The sequence below is a fragment of the Asterias rubens genome, chromosome 6, assembly GCF_902459465.1.
Source record: "Asterias rubens chromosome 6, eAstRub1.3, whole genome shotgun sequence".
NCBI classification, from domain to species: domain Eukaryota; kingdom Metazoa; phylum Echinodermata; class Asteroidea; order Forcipulatida; family Asteriidae; genus Asterias; species Asterias rubens.
In genome coordinates this window covers 3,369,809-3,392,111 of record NC_047067.1, presented here as the reverse complement: position 1 = coordinate 3,392,111, position 22,303 = coordinate 3,369,809, and positions in this window count along the sequence as shown.

The following is a 22,303-nucleotide window of genomic DNA, read 5'->3' as shown; positions in this document are numbered from 1 at the left end:
GGTGCCCTCTGCAAAGTTCCAATACAAATTTACAGCCTAAAACAAGGGAGGGTCATCTCATGGTCTTAGTCAAGGTGTATTTGGAGATGATAACTGTGCGATAGTGTACAAAAACATTGGGGGAAATGTTTTACTATCATCTTCGTCAAAGGGTCAGTGTAAACTCACGTGATTTTTTTCTTAAAATGCAGAAAAGCAGCATTTTCTCTGAATATTATTGCTTCCAAAAAAATGATTCTAAAAGATATTACCTGGATGAGGGAGAATATTCATAAATTTCTAAAACAAACAGTTAAACTACTAAATGTATTTTTAGTATTCAGGAAATTCACGTTTGCCTCCCTTAGTAGGTCTCAAACTGCCTTAAGTTTAAATAACCTTACTTGGCGCCCGTCTTCACTTTTATTATCATTCCTACATTTTATGAGGGCTTTTCGCAACAATATGCAAGTTTACTGGAAGCCCATTTCTACATGTAGAAATGGGCGCTTTGTGGATTCTGTATTTTTTATAATGCCATTGCAAACCTGCAAGTTAATGCTGTATTACACTAAAAGTCCAGTACAAAAAACAGTTAAGTTTTACTGGATGCATGGGCACTGCACCACTTCCAGACTTCAGTCGACAAGGGAACTATGCGTAATACTGTGCATGCAGTTGTGTAATCAGCACTGTGTATTGAGATAGAAGTGTCAACTTGCAATTAAAAGCCGTTTTTGGTCCAAAAACTTGTGTGCTTATGCAGGGTGCCAAACTACACTGCACATTGAGTTGCTCTTTATTTGGAAAACTACACATGGCATCCAGCAACCACGTGACGGAAGAAAACTGTTCCCTCCATGTTGCAAAACACTCAATACACAGGACGAGTTTTCCCTACTGTAATCAATATCTGTTTTGGTCAATGGCCAGTGATCAAACAATGGCAAGTTCAATTGAAACAGCTATCGGTTATGACCCCAAAAAACGCACCCCAGAAAAAAACCCCAGCTATTTTATCATTCCTTTGGCTTACGCTGTGAAAATCTTCATTTAATTCATTATAGGTGCAACTCTGCAAGATACTACATTGTATAAACCCACGCTTCTAAACAAACAGCTGACGAGAGTGAATTGAGAGTGAATTCTTTGAAGAGTAAATGTCAGAATCCAAAGTTTTACAGAAACTTGATACTTGTGTCAACAAAATAGCCACATAATACATTATCTAGGTTCAAAGAAAACAAATAAATGTTTAAAATTAATTTGTAAAAATTAATTGCCGCTTTTATCTTATCGACAAACGTGCACAGATTACGAATGTAAGTAAAACTTTTCAAGACATTCCTGTGAAAAAGCATCTCATTGTTGCGCTATGAACTGACGTGTGGTGTACCAAAGCCAAAACTCCATGTTTGGAGAAAATCACGGTTGAGGTTGAATATTCTGCAAACTGCTGTTTCAGAGAATGCTTGACTGTTTTTCTTTTAAAGATTAGTAGCTGACTTCTTCGGACATAGTCCAGAGCTGTCAATGTGTTTTCAATCTTGCATTTGTTTTGATGAGTTGGTAATTCCTTAACACATCCTCACTTTGTAAAAAATGAAAAAGCCGAGATGTGCATGAAGAGCACTGTGAAAAACCAACGAATATTTCGCTTTGTGAAAATGTTGACCAATCTGCATTTTAAGATCAACAGATACGCTGCTTCCTACTACAGGTTGGCATGGTGCCATCATCCATTTGAGTTTCGATCCATTGTGTCATGATACATCACTTGGAGGAAACATAGAATGGCGAATGTAATGATATTATTACCAAAGTAAATGTATTACGTGCAAGGTCCTGAAACAATTGTTTCGGTTGCGGTTACACCACATGTACATGTATTGTATGATAGATCTACTTTAAGATGTGTAGATTTTTGTTACACATCTTTGTTAGAGTTTGTCTTGGTACGTGTAGTTCTACTACCGCAGAGTAGAATTTGTAATTGGGAGACTAACTGATTCTGAAAGGAACTGTCCTGCTTATTAACTACTACCTGGGCGGAAAGTAGGAAATCATCCAGGACTACTACTTTCGCTTATTGAATCAAGGATACTTCTTATTTTTAGTATTTGTCTGCCGCGGAGTGAGTTTTAAATGGTCTCAATATCCTTAAAAATGTTGAAAGTAAAAAGAATCAATAATTTTTACAAAAACCCATTTTTAAATCCATATGCTTTCAGTTGGTAGCCCCCACAAATCCAACAAAATGTGTGCACAAAACAGGACATGATTTATTTGTACACAAATACAACAACATCTCAAGATGTGTTCACCCGGAATTCCTTCGCTGTATTCAGCACAATCCTCCAACACTGGACCATCTTAAGTGTCAGACATGTGACCGCTTTTCATCTTCCTATCCAACCTTCTTATTTCACACACCCTCCAGTCATTCGAAAAATTATGGAATTTAATTAGTTGAAGAAATCCCACCAGGGAAAAAAAACTGCTGTCATTAGGAAGGTAAAAAACAGAGATCTGGCCGGAAAAGAGAAAGCGCTGAAGCCCGAGGGAAAAAGAGGGGTGTCTGTGAAGTTCAGGATTTGCAATTAAAAATATGTTCAAAGAGTTTGAATTCCTCAATTTTAAAGTAACCAAAAGAACCCTTTGAAAAGGTTGAACAAAATAACGCTGAATGTCATTTTTGAAAGGGCAAGGCCATTTTCATTTTGCAAAAGGCACTTCAATTGGAAAATCTTAAAGTCTATGAAAGTTTTGAAGGGGCACCAAGGTGAAGACCACTAATGGACTCTGCTTAATTCCAAGCCTGTTCAGTAAGATTTCTTGGTGAGATAATTTACCAGGCAAGTTAACTTTTGGGGTTCATTTGTTACCTGGGCTGGAAATTCTCTTGGCTAATACGTCTAAAAGCCTAATCGCAGAAAGTCAACTTACTCCATAAACAAAGTCATCTCGTTGGAGGGATAAAATATCCAGTTATCTCAGTTATTATCTGGTTAAAAGATATGTGGCTCAAGTTAAGCTATTGCAGTGAACATCCACAGCATAAAGATAACATTTCATGCTAAAAACATCCTCTGCATTTTCATGTTTCCATGGTCATTATTGTCTGCAAATACACTATGGTATTGTGATCATCTGTCACCTTCGGACATTGACGTGAAACACTCATAAAACATTGTGAATGTTGAGTTGATTAAATATCACACTTGAAACTCTTGTCTCACATAGTGACAGCCAGCCTTCTATAGAAAAACGCAGATGGTGTTTAGAAACCTGCAGCCATGTTTTACCTTTGTTAAGATTTGTGGGGAAATGTTATTGTTGTCTATGTATACAAAATTGACAATGTCTCTGTTTCCTATAGTATGTAGTACATTTTAAAGAATGGTAGTTTAATTTACACAGAAACATGCACAAAAGATAGATTTCTTCCATTCATTCTGGTTGTGAAGCCAATGATTCTCAGAAAGGCAAACTTTTACCATAATCATTCTCGCCGAGAACCCTTGGGGAGAAGACAAGGAAGGAAGTTTCAGTTTTGCGTAAGGGGAACTATTCAAGGGGAAAACCCATACAATCAAGTAGGGACTGAAAAGCCAAACCACATAGTGACCTGATGGGATTCATGCCAAGGTCCCAGAGGTAGAAGGCGAGGAAGGAAACCACTACGCATCAAGCCCAATGGCCCAACTGGAATCATCGGCAGTGTCGTAAATGATCCATATTGTAGGCCTACAGTTACTCCATTAAATGTAACAAAATCACTGGGACCCTCAAATTACCTCTATAAAACAGGAATGTTGTTATATAAGAGAACAGCAAAACAAAGAAACCCCCAGTAGAAATGATAGTCAGGACTTTGTATGCAGGACCTCTTCATGAGAGTGCTTTTTATAACGAGAGTGACAGATAACAGACATAAGCAAGTGAGAAAAAAGTAAGTAACTGCTAACATCTATCAGTTTACAATTTAGGAATTTTATTAGATTGAAAATTGTGATACCTTTCTGCCCATCCCTTATTCCCTTTCCCAGCCTTGAATGAAAACAAGCTAGAGCTTTCCTCAAAAAGGGCCTTCACTGTTGATTTAAAAAAATAAAATCAGTAAAATTTAACAAAAATGTAATACAATAATGTCCCAAAAATGATTTAAATTTGTTTGCTAAATATTCTTGACTCAGAGGACAAAAAACATCCCCATGAGCACTGGACAAAATAATGGTACAGACTTGCCATTAGGAACTTGTGTTTACTTAATCGACATATATCTGATGGTTTGCACATAGCTGCTAAGTGGTCCAAATTAAATTAGCAAGTGGGAAATCGTGCCCTAATGCTTGTTTTCCACCAACTAGATTCTGGACGGACATCAAAATGAAGCTTCCCCTGCCTCAGGTCTTATGGGATGTATCTGCAAACCTTAAATAAGAAATAATATGGGTTTTAATATTGAGGATACCCAATGTTAAGTGAAGTGGGCTTTATGTTCAGTTAAAGGCAAGCATGGTTAAAGGCAGTGGACACTATTGGTAATTGTCAAAGACTAGCCTTCACAATTGGTGTATCTCAACATTATGCATAAAATAACAAACCTGTGAAAATTTGAGCTCAATCGGTCATCGAAGTTGCGAGATAATAATGAAAGAAAAATTACCCTTGTCACACGAAGTCGTGTGCATTTAGATGGTTGATTTCGAGACCTCAAGTTCTAAATAAATCTCAGTCTTGAAATCAAATTCGTGGAAAACAACTTCTTTCTCGAAAACTATGGCACTTCAGAGGGAGCCGTTTCTCACAATGTTTTATACCATCAACCTCTCCCCATTACTTGTCACCAAGAAAGGTTTTATGCCAATAATTATTTTGAGTAATTAACAATAGTGTCCACTGCCTTTAAAGGCACTTGAAAACTATCAAAGACCAGTGTTCTCACTTAGTGAAAATTTAGTCATGGAAGTTGCAAGAGAATAATGAAAGAAAAAAACTTTTGCGTGCTTTCATATGCATCAAATAAAATTGGTGTGCTTTCATATGCATTGAATAAAGGCCTTCCAGCCTGAATCGTTGAACTTATTGAAAATTACCTCTTTCTCAAAAACCAAGTTACTCCAGAGGGAGCCATTTCTCTCAATGTTTTGTGTGATCAACAGCTCTCCATTGCTCGTTACTACAATGTTGTAAGTAAGTTTTTTTTGCTAACAATTATTTTGAGTAATAACTAATAGTGTCTAGTGCCTTTAACATTTGTGTAGTTTTGCTTTTATACAAATAGTTGCCTTTTTAAAGTTTTTCCCCCACATTAAAAAAAACTATTCGCAGTACAAATCTAAAATGTTGACAATTCCTCTTTTAAAAGATGAGGGAAAGAAATTATTGCCATCTAATAATTCCTGAGTGCAATTTGAAGGTTTCCAGTATGGATTAATTCCATGGGGAGTGGGTGACCGTCTATTCTGAAAGACCATGAAAGACCACGGCTCTCTTCACTTTACCTTAAAGGCACTGGACACATTGGAAACATTTGCTAAAATTTGTCAAAGACCAGTATACTCACTTAGTGTAACCCAACATATGCTGTAAATGTAAAATATATGAAAATTTTGACTTAATTGGTCACCGAAGTTGCATGAGAATATTATGAAACAAAAAACACCATTGTTGCACCTTGTGTGCTTTCAGATGCCTAAAAAGGGCTTAAGGCCTGAAGTCTTTCATTATTTGAGTGAGAAATTACCTCTTTCTCAAAACCTACGTTACTTCAGAGGGAGCCGTTTCTCGCAATGTTTTATACAATCAACAGCTCTCCATTGCTCCTTACCAAGTAAGTTTTTATGCTGATAATTATTTTGAATAATTCTAGACAGGGATGGGAAATTCAATGAGATAGAGAGAGAGAGAATTACCAGTGTCCTTTTCTGACAATTCAAGCAACAAACAGAGAGAAACAAAATCGTAAGGCCATTTGGTGTCTTCAAGATACATAGTCAGCACAAAACTTTCCCAACAGAGCAACTTTCTCAGGGCAGCAAGAAATTGAGAAGTGCCATCTGGAAGTTGTACCACGTACTAGCACTAGCAGTATAAAAAGCATGGCTCTTATAAACTTGTGTACATTTTGGAGGGACAAATTTTGAAGAAGACAAATAGCCACAAGTGGGGCAGCGATCAAGGTGGGATATTTGGAGAGGCTTTAATATGTGAGAACTCACTGACAGCACGATCTCAGGAAATGATGGATGCCTAGGCTTAAGTGAAGCTTTAAAAACCGCAAACTGAAAATCACAAATTAGCAGGGACAACATTGGCATTGATGGGAAGTCATGCTTGCATTGAATGAAGGATGCAGAATGGAACGAAGTCTAAGGTATTTCTTATATATAAAAAAATCCCGAAGTGACATTTGTTTGCTTCTGTTTTCTAGGTTTTGTTCTAGACAAACTCATGGTCAGAGATGGAGAAATATTGACTGACTGTCATGACTGTATGTGTGTGGGGGATGTGTCAACACAGAAACAGCCTGTGTGGAGTGGGATGGAAAGCGGGTACACATTAGAGCTTGGCCTTGATTTTAAATCATTTTTACTCTTACTGACAAATATGCACTTAAAATACCTCAGAGCTTTTATTTATAATCATAATCAAAAAGTATATACACAATATAAACAAACTGTTTTTTCATAAAAGATGTTGATAAAAAATGTTGACTTAAATTTCTGTCAAAAACAGATTTTTATAAAAGAACATTAACATAAAATTGAATTCTAAGGTAAATTTAAGCTGTGCCTGATTAAAAAAAAATTAACATTTAATGTGCACTTAAAGTACATCAAAGCTTTTACTTTTAAAATAAAAAAATAATAAAAACTAAATAGCCGGTTTATATCCTAAATGGGGGGGGGGGACTTCTGTAAAATGAAATTGAAACTCAATTTTGAAACAGAACGAAAACCCTGGGCAATCCAAGCTTGAACATGAATTCATAATTATTAGTAAACTTTTAAATTCCCTACCTCGATCACCAAGAAAACACCACATCTAGCATCCTGAGTATGTTGGTTTGGTTTAGTGGGAATCCCAATTGCAATTTCATTTCCTGTCACTGAAGGTTTTTTCTCTCCCTGAACCATAACATTTCTATTTGTGTCTGAGTGCATTGAATAATGATACACATTTTGTACTATGTCTCTACTGAATAGAGATTGTGCAAGTCTCGCACGTATTCCAGCATTGAGACCTGTTTAAATGCACGTGTTTGATTCCTAAATGCGTTTTGGGAGCTGTGTCATATGGAAACTTTTCAGCTGTTTTTAGCCAATCCACTGTGCACAACCTGGCTGTGAGATCATGGCGACACAGCTCTCTTTATAGATGGCCATCACGCGACTTTTGGAGATTCAACTTCTGAGTTGGTTGTCCGTTTGTGAATGCCGTACATGTTCTCATCTGTCACTTGTTGAACGTCACTTTGCTGACTTTTATTGTATGGTTTATTGATAAATTCGTCAATTAATCAGCATTACACAGCAAGTTGACAACAATTAATCTATTACCCTACAACGCACGTTTTGCATCCTGAACAGGATTACGATTCAAAGTTCATTGCCAGCACCTTGCCTACAAAAAGTACATTACGAGGTGAAGTACAGACTCAATTTTATGAGAAAATGTGTTTTTCTAGTTTGCAAGGATATTAGGACCTTGGGACTATTACTTTTAAATGTATATCAATAAAACATGTAAACATGTAGTCATTCCTTGCCTGTCATGTAAAACCCAACATTGTTTTTGAAAGACATGCTTTATAATGTGTAGGGTACTTTCAATGATTCTGCTACAAGAACCATAGGGCTCTAAATATGAACTTAATGTTCCTGTACAAACTGAAACAGGATCCAAAGTATTGTATGCATTCGACAAAGTTCAAGTACGCAAAAACATAGCAACTTCCTGTACAAACTGAAACAGGATCCAAAGTATTGTATGCATTCGACAAAGTTCAAGTACACAAGAACATAGCAACTTCCTGTATTTGACCATTGTAGAGTGTTGTTGCTGCACGTCCCAACTTTAAAATCATAGGGCCATCTCCCCAAAACTACATTATAGTTCCAACATTTTGTCCCAACTTGAGAGCTTCAATTTAGGGATTGCCTCAGTGATGATGATGATGATGATGATATAGGGTGCGTTCGATAAGCTTCCCTGGGTCGACCCCGGTCTGCCCCTGGTTTGTTCGAATAGCTTTGACAATATTCCAGGGGCTCACAAAATTTAAGTCCACAAAAATAAGGCAGTGGCCCTACATGTAGATTTTGATCATGATAGCTATGAGTAACATATAACCCAAAGCTTCCTGATCGAATCATTCAAACTCATTTGCAACTACCTTGGTGCCCCTTAATGAGTTAGCTTCGGGATTTGCCCTTTCCCGTTACACGTGCAGGATTATATCAGCCAAAAAGCTACCTTTTAAGCCAGTAATTAATTGTTTTGTCAACGCATCTCTGTTTGGACACCCATATTCTACGTTTTCTCAATTTCAGATTTTAATGGGGTGTTTTTTTCTTACGGATGTTTCTCTGAAGGACAATCAAGACCAATGGAACGATGTTATGTAACAATGGATCAGGATCGAACAGCCGGCACACGGGGAAGATGACAGTTTCATAACGCACAGTATAATCCCTTTTTAATAACAAAATCCTGGTACGTGGAAAGAGGAGGTGTTAGACATCAGAACTAGGCACAGATCAATTAAAAGAGTTAATCCGTTGTTTCAAATGAGGTCTTTTGAAAGGGACCATCAAATAATAATCACAGGGACTCTCTGAAACAGTTGCGTGTGTATGCGCAATTCACCAGCAGTGCCTCACCACACTTGGCATGTTGAAATGACTACTCATTTTAACTGCCAAACATGCTCAGAAACTTGATTGCCAGTAAGACCGCGGGCTGCTGCTTGTTGCGTAATATTTTGTTTTATTGTGTCCTCCAAAGCAAAAAATTTCAATGATTAACTAGTAGTGTGTGCCCCTTCCTTTGATAAAAAAAAAATGCATTTTACCCTAAAAGTGAGTCTTAGCCCTATTGACAAGCATTTTAGAATCCGAGAGCAAGTTTCGGTGACCGACTAGCCTTGACCAGAGTAGTGACGTAGCTCTCGAATTAACCGTAGTCGACCATGCTCCAGTGCATGGTCCGATACAGTCAATCTCCCTGTGCTCTATGGTTCCTGGTTAGTCTAGAGTAGGTCTAGTTTTAAAGTCTAGTTTCCACCAGAACTTGCTCAGAGATTCAGTAAACAATTCAGGAAAACCACAACAAGATAACCCCCTTTAACCCAATGACCAAGCAGAGAATGTTGGATGGAACTGTAATCACAGAATTTCACTTCATAGTGCCGAGAAATTGGGCTACGATGCATTTAGTTCTTAGAGTTCAAAGAATCATCGCTCTACGGAACAGGGGTTCATTGAGTTGCAGCTAGCAGAGATTCACTGGTTTAGTTTATCTTTGATTTAAAGGCAGTGGACACTATTGTTATTTATTTAAAATAATTATTAGTATAAAACCTTACTTGGTGGCGAGTAATGGGGAGAGGTTAATGGTATAAAACATTGTGAGAAACGGCTCCCTCTGAAGTGGAGTACTTTTCGAGAAAGAAGTAATTTTCCACGAATTTGATTTCGAGACCTCAGATTTATAACTTGAAGTCTCGAAATCAAGCATCTGAAAGCACACAACTTCATGTGACAAGAGTATTTTTTTCTTTCATTTTTATATATCGCAACTTCGACGACCGATTGAGTTCAAATTTTCACAGGTTTGTTATTTTATGCATATATGTTGAGATACAGCAAGTGAGTAGATCGGTCTTTGGCAATTACCAAAAGTGTCCAGTGTCTTTAAGAAAACCATAACAAGATTACCCCTTTAACCCAATGATCAAGAAGAGAATGTTGACTGGAACTGTAATCACAGAATTTCACTTCATAGTGTCGTAAAATTGGGCTCTGATGCATGGAGCCTCATGTAGGCGTCCAGTTCCAAGAGTTCAAAGACTCCTCGCTCTACGGAGTTACAGGAGTTCATTGAGTTGCAGCTCGCAGAGATGATTGAGGAATTGGGGGATGGTTTATAGAAGGTCACACGCCATCAAATTAGAACCCTACATTTATCTCCGTACAGACCCTCATTAATTGCATCCCCACCAGCTGACCGCAATCATGCAAAGTAACAAATGCATTCAATAATTTCACATCACTTCATGTATGAGTAGAAAATGTCATCATCCCACACACATCAACCATACAGTGTGTACGATGACAATACGGTTTATAGGAACTAGCCCATTGTTTAGAATTGTGCTACATCCATTACAATATAGACACCACAATGTGGTAAATTGTATACATTTTTAAAGACACATCCTCTATTGGTTTAATAATAATAAGATAAGATTGTTATTGCCATTCCATCTAGATCATGGCGCTAAGCAACAAGAGGCATTGAAAATACATTTAATGAGCAACTTGAAATGTGAGTTTTTAGGTTGTTTTTTAATGAAGAAACATTGTCCAGTGATCTGATGTGAGATGGTATACTGCTACACAGTTATGGGCCAGCAATTGCTACACAAAGTGAAAATATTGTTACCATTGTTGCTGAGGGATTCAATATTGTACATTGTACATTGTACAGGCCTGTAGGCCTAATGCTTAAAATAAATCTTTTTTAAGGGCGAAGGCACCAAGGCATTTTCTCCTTGGTAATATAAAGGGCACCCTATGAGGACTTTGTTGATTTCTACTGGAGCACTTCAAGGGCACCAAGGCAATGACCAGGGGCATGGAGGCAATTGCCTTTGTTGCCTCTGTGAAGTACCACTGGGCCTGATCAAACAATGCACACCTTCACAATAATTATCAGAGAGAATGAAAGAAATCTATTGAACGCTCATTTTTATTATAATTTATGTTCTTGTTTGCACATTATTGATACAGAATTTTAGAAAGTGAAATTTAACTTTCTTGATTGTTGTCAGAAAATTTTACACCTGACGTCTTTGTGTAGTGGCCTATAAAGCTATATACATTTTGAGTCCCAATACACAGGGCAAAACAAAACTAACACCAACCATAAGGCTTAGGGAAAACACTCTTGAAGACGCACCAACAGGCCAACATTTTCTGCAGACAAGGGCTTGCATTAAGTTCACCTGAATCTCGCATTTAAGTGTTTCATACGGGCAGTTTGTTGCAAGAAATTTACACTTTACAGAGTGCGAATCAATAAAATATTCCTATTCTTCGTATTGAATTCCAGCAAACGAAAGCTGAAAAGAAGTCCTGGGTGACAGTAAGTAGCATGCTCAAAGAGTTTCTCCATTCAATTTGCACGCAATGTTTCATCCAAGGTTGTGAATATATTTTTTTTGTTCAGTCTACAGTATGTCCATAGATGCTTTATTTTCCATTAAAAAGAGTCTTCTTGGGATGTTGATTAGATTCTTAATGCATACCAGTGCCAAGGACCGAGCGGGTCCTTCATCAGAAACAGAAAGTCTTTGAAGGGATGTTTCCATTTAGGCCTTTTTTGAAAAATCATGTTGGTGTGCAATTTGACAATGGCTATTAAAAGCTCTGATATTGTGAACAACATTCTATGAAATGTTTTAAAAGCAGTCCTAGTGGATTTTTTTTATAGTAATTTTCTTGCATGTAAATTCTAAAAACGTTGGTCAAATGTTTGGAATCGACAGAAAAAAGGGAAAATTTTGAGTGTTTTTTAAAACTAATTTATACTTCACTGGTCTTTGTACACTCATAAGATTGGAAGTTGTACTTTTAAAAGTACATATATATTGATGTAGAGTTTTGTTTTGCTGACTAACACTTGGAACATTTCAGGTTTAAAAAGTTTAAACACTTTTTTTTATAGTTAAATTTGCGTCATCACGGTATCCAGTGTTATAATCTTCCCTATTTTCATTACGGGAATGACAAAATCAATTTAACTCAACAGAGTAGAGATTTTCACACCTGGATAAGAGATTTCTCGTAATTAAGAAACCACTAATAATATCCTACAGGTGATAAGAAACCTGTCTAATTTCAAACAGGAAATGAACTTGGGGAACTTTACGAACAGTGTGAAGTTTTTAAGGGCTGCAACCTGCAATCTCTAGTAATTATAGAGTACCCTACCCCAATGCAATGTGATCAAGCTGTCCCAGGACTACCAGTAATCAAGGTTCAGGTTTCAAAAGAGTTCAGGCGGCGACTTTCCAATTGAGAATAATGAAGCCCACTCGATCGTTTCCCTCAGCTATAGTCTTGGGAAACAAGGAACTTCTTGGAAGTAAGACTAATTACAAATGAAGACCTTAATACTGAATGCACTTTTCATTAGACCTTCAAAGCATGCAGAGTATCCAGCTAATTAAACAACTACAAAGCAGTAAACTGATCACGCAGGTTTATTAAGGCCTGCCTGAAAGTTCTTTCAACCCATGTTCCCAGTTTTCTCTACTAAGGGCTGGAAAAGTACCATGACTAAGTGTGCAACAATCAGTTCTGTCCTATTATTAATTTTGGTTTTTACCCATACACCGAAGTGTGTTAGCACTGTATACTCAGTCTTCCCCGAGTCCTGTGAAAAAAAATCACAGGCATATATTACTCGGGTGAGATTCGAACCCGATTGGAATTGCAAGGGTCGTGTGTTCGAATCCCACCCCAGTAATATGCCTGTGATATTTTTACACAGGACTCGGGGAAGTACTGAGTATACAGTGCTAACACACATCGGTGTATGGGTAAAAAAAAATTAATTTTCTTTATCCCTTTTCTTCATGCAAATTTAACATCCCCCTGTTATAATCTGTCCAATGTTTTCTCAAATGGTTTTCTTGTCCCTTAAGAACTACTTTTCTAAACCTATTTTAAACCTAAATCTCTAAGTCATATTGCTAAATTAAAGGATTTAGAAGGACTGCGACCAGGAGGCCCAAATAACAAACCTATCACTGGGTCATGCGTGAATTCCTTATCAAAATCCAAACAATTTGATGTTGAGCAACATGGGAGGAAGAGGATGGGATAATGAACCACTACTCACACAAAATGTCCGAGTTTGTTTTGTAAGGTTTTATTCAAGTATCCCAGTGGAGATTCTTACATATGACTTACTGAGTTTGCATAATAAAGGTAATCTGCAGCCTGTCATAATAAGAGCAAGCAATTGAATTTGTATGTGGGTGTACACAGAGAATGGGTGCCCTGGGGCATCATCCAGAAGCAGCAATGGACAAGACAGTTACATACATGTACATTGTATGTAACTCCTTGTTTGCCGAAATTATTTACAAAGTTACCATAATCTTACCTCTATTTTTTGTCTGTTCCCTACAGTCTTAGCTTTTTTATTTGTTATAGTTAGAAAAGTAACCTACAAATGATCCTTGATTATAAAACAGGTTTGCAACTGGTTTAGTTGAGAGGATTTTTTACAAAACAAAGTCCTTGGACTTTCATCAACATTCATCAAAGTAAATTGCACGAAGCTAGCATTTTTAGTGGAAGTTGGATAAGAACAATTTTGCTCAAACTTGGTAAAAGTTTAAACAAAACATACTTTGAGTATCTTTGTGCCTAGTCTTATAATACTAAAATAGAGTTGAGGTCAATCATAATGTTTTGGGTTTTTTATTGAATTTTTTTTTCGCAAATTGAAATCTGAAGTTCACTTTATCACACTGCAAATTGTTTTTTTTTTTTAATGTTGCCCTGCAAATATTTTCTGAGACATGGAAATTCGGACGGAGAGAGTTTTTCTACTTCAGAGTATATAACATTTAATCTGACTACAATACAATATTAAATAAATAAAAAAATCCACTACACTACCACAGGAAAAGGCCTCCGTATTCATTTTATCATGTAAACATTTTGAAAGTTAGCAAAGGCTTGCAATGACTTAAAGTCTGCAAAGAAACAGTTTGAGATAGAATGCTAACAACACTAACACACTAGTTTTATTTCACCATGGAGGAAAACTTCTTAAATTGATGGATACAAATAAATAATAAAATAAACAAAATAACAACAACAAAACTCATCGGGGGGCTTAAGAGATTTTATTCAATGTCATGGTAGAAATATCTTACCGGTATGACGTCTGTTTCTTTATTGTGAAGTGTGCAAAACGGTCCAAACCAGGGTGGTGATGTGACGACGGTGGGGGCGGATGGTCACCGGGCTTCACGCTCGAAACAACGGCACCACGGGCAGGCAAGGTCGCGCTGCTCCCCGGCCGAAGAGCCTCGAAAGAGTCCGCACTGGTCAAGCTCGTTGCATCTTCCAATTCATCCTCATCCTCCTCCATTAACGGTGAATCCAAGGTGTCTTGCCTCGAGAGGTGGAGAGTTCTCTCGATCTGGCCACAAAGTGGTGGAATTCCCGGACATTTTAGAAATCTTGGCGAGTCGCAATCCGAATCGGACTCATCTGTGTTTTCGTGAATTGTAGGACAAGCGTTGTTGTTATTGGTAGGCTGTCCCAGCAAAGTTTCCTGTTGTACCGGTGGACTAGACGCCATTGCAGTGTCACGACTCAACACGACTAAATAACTCTACACAAGGATTGCGGAAGTGATTCTCTTTTAGGAAATATGTAAAATGAATCCGATATTTGCTCCAAATAGTTGGATATTATTATGTTTTTAATGCTGCACTTGCAATGGCAAAACCCATACCGTATGCGCTCCACGTGAGCAACCACGAATTACAGCTGCTGATGTTCGATCATATCAGACATTACACACACGCAGCCAACCGGCCGTGTTTACAAAATGATTTGGGAAAGACTCAAAATTTTTATGAAGGGAGCAATAATTTCAAAAACTTTACAAATATGTTTATATAGGAATACCATTTACGTAAAAATTTCAACATTCGATTATTTTTTTGTCAGGAACTTATAATTTGTATATAAATGTGTCTTTTTTGCTTTTTATAATTTAATTATCCTCCATTCCAATCTGTATTAGTGTACCACCCCTCTGATTATTTAATAGAGCGACCCACTTAGTATAACCTGACGATTTTCCCCAATCTAAAGTTGACAATAGAGGGCGTTCTTCAAAGAGCAATAGCTCATGGCATCAAATTAAAAGTAAAGTCCTATAACAACCAACTCAATCAAAAACACCCAAACTTTCTTGAAAACCAATCGAACATAATTTCAAACAACTGAACTGCAGATTTCTTTTCACCTTTTAGCAGCTATGCCGATTGGTAGTTTTGCTAAATAGGCCCTACTCAGAAAAACACACCCCGAATGATTTGCTGCCATCAGTTTCCGTGAAGCGCTTATCCACTTAATTCCCAAGCCAAACAGGACCACCCTTTTATATTGTTATATTGTTATAATACACAATCTATTCATTACATGTCCCAATCAATGTTTTTATATAAAAGATTACCATTCGAAAGATTTTGAGGGCCTTGTGTGACTTGGCACATGAATTTGGGCATAGTATGGGTAGAGCACCGACAGAAATGCTTACACTGCCGGGGGAACAGGGGCAGAAGGGGGTGCTCGAAGTGCCACAAATCATGCCGAACAACTATTATTAACTTAAATTTAGTAGTAATTTTGGTAATGTTTGTTGCCTTTAGGGACACACATTATGACTAACCAAAGTCCGACAGTTGGGGGGGGGGGGGGGGACAATGGGAGCAACTGCTGGGTCTGGCTATTTCTGACGCAATAATCTTTGGGGAGTATGCGCCGGTTACTGAACATCGTAGGCTCAATCGAAGAGTTTTCACTCCAAATATTTTCCCACAAGATTGAATAACTTAAGCCTATTTAGTTTAAAGTCCTGATTTCAAAAGGGGCGGGGGACCCGCGGGGCACGGACATCAAAAAGGGGCATCCACCATGCCCGCCTTAGTTTTTTTAGTGACACTTTTTGTGAGCTAGGATTACATTTTTATTTTCAGAGAATCTCACAAAATAAAATCACCAGACGGGTCTTGGCATGTGACTGTCTCCGTCATGCCTCAGCCCAAGTTGGTTGGCTATTAACAAATTAATAAAATAATGCGAAAATTTCTTCCAGCACTGCAAAGCCAGACAGCAAAACGATATCCTGAATAAAGTGAAACTAAATATCAACAAAATAATGTTTTTATTTAAAATACAAGCATACATGTATGTAAAAAAACGCAATCTGTGACCCCCCCCTATTTTTTCTTCTTCTTTTCTGAATGCCCATCCACAAACGATTCAGTATAAATCCATCATTCTGTGTGACGGCAGCAGGCACCAACCACATAATCTGACCAAAGAGGGCAGCATTCAAACGGACTCAACGGAAACCTTGGCATTCAAATTTTCATCGCATTTATTATGACAGGTTCTATCCACGATTTTTGACATTCTTTTCACCTTATTTTGTAGTTAAGCAATAATTCTATTGTTTTCAAAATGTGAAAATTGTGGTGGTTTTTTTTTTCCTTAAAGCCAGTAGACACTATTGGTAACAATGTAAAAGGCCAATCTTCTCACTTGCATAAAATCGATTGGTCGTCGGAGTTGCTAGATAACCAGCTATGAAAGAAACGAAACACCCTTGTCACACGAAGTTGTGTGCTTTCAGATGCTTGATTTCGAGACCTCAAACTCTAAACTTGAGGTCTCGAAATCAAATTCGTGGAAAATTACTTCTTTCTCGAAACACTTCAGAGGGAGCCGTTTCTCACAATGTTTTATACTATCATCCTCTCCCCAATACTCATTATATCATTTAAAGGAACACGTTGCCTTGGATCGGTCGAGTTGGTCTTTGAAAAGCGTTTGTTATAATATGCATATGGGTAGAAAGATGCTGTAAAAGTAGAATACAATGATCCACACAAACATGCCTCGAAATTGCACGGTTTTCCTTTTACCTCGTCGACTAACACGGTCGGCCATTAGTTATGGGAGTCACATTTTTGACTCCCATAAATGGCCGACCGTGTTAGTTCGCACAGTAAAATACGCAATTTCGAGGCAAACTTGTGTGGATCATTGTATTCTACTTTTAAAACATCTTTCCAACCATATGCATTTTATTTAAAAAAAAAGGTTACCAACGCTTTTTATAGACCAACTCGTCCGATCCAAGGCAACGTATTCCTTTAATGGCAAAGACCAGTTATGAAAGAAAAAAACACCCTTGTCACACGAAGTTGTGAAAATTAGCCGTTTCTCACAATGTTTTATACTATCAACCTCTCCACAATACTCATTATATCATTAAGGTTTCATGCTAATAATTATTTTGAGTAATTACCAATAGTGTCCATTGCCTTTAATAATCATTTCTGGGAGAATCGGATGCACAACCCCAGCCGAAAAGAGGAGGGGAGAGTTTTTTTCTATCCCGCTCAGATCAAACCCAGCCTAAAAGTGGTAGGGTTAGTTTTTTGTAATGATCCTTTGCTGCTCAACCCAATCGAAATAGAGAAGGGGTAGTTCTGTTTACCCATTGAAACTCAAACATCACAACATGTGCGAAATATTGCTGACACAATAGGGTAGCTAAAAAAAGTAAGGCTAGAAAAATTAGATTGATTCGTAAAATCAATAGCATGTTTTTTCACATTCGGGGCGAAAATGGCAAACAAGAAGAATTATTTGTAAAAAAAAAAAATTATTTATCGCTTTAAAATTCTGTTCGGACCATAGAGACAATTTGAGCTGTAAATTAGAAGAAAAAATAAAATAAATAAAAAACAAATAAGATGTGAACCCTTTATTCAAATAGTTCGGTGGCACTCAAACAAAATAGTTTCGCAGATTGCTTGCTATATCAAAATTATTATCATGTAGGATTTCGGATAAAAAATTACACAATTCCTTTTCGGTTATTCACAGTGAGATCATACCTTTTAACGATTTAAAGGCACCTGGATTTTTTTCTTTTAAACATAAGAGTATATGTTTATTAACAATAAAACAATTTTTTGAGTAATATTGTTTGTCACGATTTATATGTTAAAAAATTAATTAAGTGCTTGGGGGGGTTGACTCCGCCTACCCCTTTTGTGACGTAGGAAAAGGAAGACTTTGCCTCGATCAAACATAGACCCCCCTCGATGCGTAGATATACACACGTGCAAAAGTACATGTAATTCTAAGACGTGAGTTTGTACGCTGCGAAAAAGTTTTTTTTTTCTGGCATTTTTCCGGCAATGCCGACCAGGTGTATTGCTGCTGGATGCAGCAAAACAACTAAAGATGGGGTAAGTCTTCATCTGTTTCCTGCAGATCCCAAGTATAGGCGGTTGTGGGCTGCGAAAGTCAGATTAACTAGAGCAAAGTGGTCCGGTCCGACGTCTTTTTCAGCGCTATGCAGCGAACACTTCGAGCCGTCGTGCTTCGAATCCGGGATACACCACTCATTTGACATGACGAGAAGAGCCATTCTTAAACACGACGCCGTCCCAACAATTTTTCCAGCTAGTGGGAAGTCGAAGAAGGTATCTGAAAGACGTGACGAACCCAGAGGAGCATTTGCTAAACGTGAAAAAATTCGGGTAAGTTTGAACTTTGAGGGTATGTTTTTAGCTTTTGCCAAGTGACACGATTTTTTGTTGGTACCGCATGCGATTCACCGTGCGTGCAGGTCCTATGTGACCGTCCGCACATTATACAGCAGCCATAGTGCGTGCGTGCTGTTTGCTCCGTGGCCGTATTTCTATAATAATACGTAGGCAGACGTACCCACATCTTACAACCCATTTTGGTCACTAAAAAGTCGCCTAGATAAATAAAAATAGCAGCAATAGCTTTTGTAAAAACCACTAGGCGTTCAACATGTTCAAGTTTCAATGTACATATGTGTGTAAAATCGTGTCTAAATTTGTTTTGATGTGCCATGTTCCCAGACGTAATATACGGGGGCCTGACTACAAATTTTCTCTTAAAATATCGCGCCTTGAATTACGTCACGAACAGCGCCCTCTCGGGTCGGGGCCTACTCGTAAATTTGTAAATACAATCAAAACTAATACTTTCAAACCTCAGTTAACTTTTTATTCACATTCCTCTCATAAAAACACATATTTTAGTGACAAAAGCTTTATTTAAAAAAAATACCACTTCCAGGTGACTTTAAGAAAACACACTATACGACCACAGAAAAATAACGTACAAACCGTTTTTAATTTTGTTCATTTCTAAAAATGATTATAATGTCATCCATGTTTTTATTATGCATTGTTTAAAATCATCCCACCTCCCCGACGGTGTTTTGTTTTAGAGTTCGAGCTAAACATAATGACCACTAAATTCTTCTATAATAATAATTATTACATGTAAACAACAAATATGTTTTCACATGTTCTGTAATGAAAACGTCTATATACATAATACAATCTATACTAAAAACCATCATTGTTTGATAATTATATGATTTCCTGTCTATTCATACTCCCTGAGATAATTATATAATACTATTCGGTTTGAACAGAACAAGTTTATTAGTTTAACAAATTTCACTGAGTGCATGGGCTCGACAATGGAAGAGATGACATCTACGAACATCGCATTTCAGTTTTGATTTTCCATCCAAAAAATTACCTGACAGCTTGATAAACTTTATTCCAACAAAATAATATCCATATCAGCATATACAAAAACTCTGAAAGATGTAGAATGGATAATAGTGGGGGCCTCAAAGATGTTGTTAGAGGAACACGTTGCCTTGGATCGGTCGAGTTGGTCTTTGGAAAGCATTTGAAACCGTTTGTTATGAAATGCATAGGCCTATGGTTATAGATAACTTAAAAGTAGAATATAATGATTCACACCGACATGCCTCGGAATTGCACGGTTTTCCCTTTACGTCGCGAGAAAACACGGTCGGCCAGATATGGGAGTCAACAATTTTACTCCCATAAAATGGCCGACTGTGTTAGTCAACAATGTAAAAGGAAAACCACGCAATTTCACGGCATGTTATGTGTAGATCATTGTATTCTACTTTTACAACATCTTTCCAACTCGTCCGATCCTAGGCAACGTGTTCCTTTAAGCTAGGCTACGTGTGTTAGAAGCCTCAGTTATTTCTACTCCAATAATTTTCTGTGCTTCGCAAAATTGTATGATTACAATTTGTATGTAGTTAAACAAAATGATGGCAAATTCAAAACAGATACATTATAATTTAACCATTAAGATAACAACATTAAATGCAGCAGATCCCTAATAGGGATTTTTTTTATACAGTTTGATAAACAGCGCTATGGCGGATCGAGTGTGTGGCACCATCTTGTGAGGTCACACGGACCGTCTGAAAGTTAGTCTTCATCCAAGCATAGATCCAAGGTACACGCAGAAACATTGAATAATTATAACATACTCAAGTTTATAGAATTACCGACTCGAAGATAGACTAACTCTTTGATCCGTCACAGCAAAAATGCATTAATGAGGTAGACAGTGCAAAAGACATAATATATTACAAAGGATTTCTCACCATTTTTTTCACACTTCTTTTACATTAAAAGTGAATATAATTATTATCTTCAAAAAATAACATTTCATGCATACTGTTTTATACCTTGTTTTTTCTACACGAACCCAAACGTGGAAGAAAGAAAGTATTTTAAATAAATGAAGAATTTTGTAAAGTGTTATACCCTTTTCACTCTACAAACTCCCGGAAGTTTTTGGAGTGAATACTTGTATCACGAGAGCAATCGAATGCACCAACCAACAATAGGACCCGCTCATCGAAAAAGAAAAAATGTCTCTCTGAGTAAAATGCATAATTTGATTTGTTTAAACACAAAACTGAAATCTTACACCGGTTTAATAATTTGTATATAAAATTATACAGATGTTTATGACAAAAGTAATTAAAATTTATGTTATATTCATATACACGAGTTCTCCTTCCAGTACAGTAATATATCCGGAGTACTTTGGTATCATAATTATTATCTCTCAATATAATAATTATTACACCGTTAGCATCATGCTTATCAGGCCCTGTCTTTTTAACACTTGTTTTGAGCGCAATGCCTTTGACTGGACTGGTGGAAGCGACCGTCAAATTATCCGTTGCTCTCCCCTCTACTGAAAGCAATCGTAACATTTTCAGCGTCACGTCGAAGACGGCATTCTTAATTCCCGGCAAAGTTGACCCAAAGTATTTAATTTGTTTCACCATTTCTCTTTACAAAACATCTAACAATACATCGAAACATTAATTATAAAAACATCTTTGGTTTTTCGATAATATCTGTCTTTAAAGGTTTATACATTCATTCATACAAAAAGGTGAGATGTACTGCACAATGGCAGACTTCAATTTGTCCGAATACTGGACGTTTTTTTTTTGGAACTTCGAGACCAATAAGAACCAGGACCGAGTCCAAAGTAGCGGCTTTATCTGCAGCTGTTGCTATTGTACATCAGGTAGGTGATGTGGGTATTTCGAACACACATTTAAGAATATGTCCCGAGGAAGATATCTGGCGGTCAATGCAGATTGTCCTATAATGGCAGCCATTTTGAAAATAAAAATCGCTTGTTGTTCAACCTATATGCCTTTGAAATTCAAATCTGCGATGGCCCGACAGCCAAATCTTTCTCATGACATGCTCTGACTCTGTGCAAAATTCCATACTTGTATCATAATACAATCTCCCCAAAATTTCTTCCGCATCTGCCCACGCCATTAGGGTGTTGCTTTTACATGGATATCCTTAAGTCTCAAAGCATGTTCACTTTATAAAAGCCTCTAATTCTGGCGCGGTCTATAACCGCTCACACGTCAGGATTCTAGATGTTTTCATATAATTTATGATACACCCGTACATCAAAGTTTAATGTTTGTAAAACGGAGTTTTTGACTCCAAATACATCTAATAATAACAAAGCGTCTTCCTTTCTAACATCTGAGGACATTTTGATATCAGAAAGAGCACCGGGCCTTAGAAACTTACGATTGACTTCCGGGTCATACCCAGATCCTGATCAGAGTTGCAAGAGACCAGACACAATTACAGGTCAAATTAACCTGTTTTATAAGTCGAAACTGACCCAAAACCAAGTCAGCAGAGTGTATTAGCCTCAGCTTAAGTCATGTCGACCCACTACAAAGGGTTTCTTCTCTCAGCCAAGGCTTTGGACCCACCGCATGTACTTAATTTTCGGAACAGTTTTGTTAGATGTCATACTATATATTATACACAAAAATTATGATTGTAAAAAAAACATGGAAGTTTATCTCACATAAAAGTTTATAT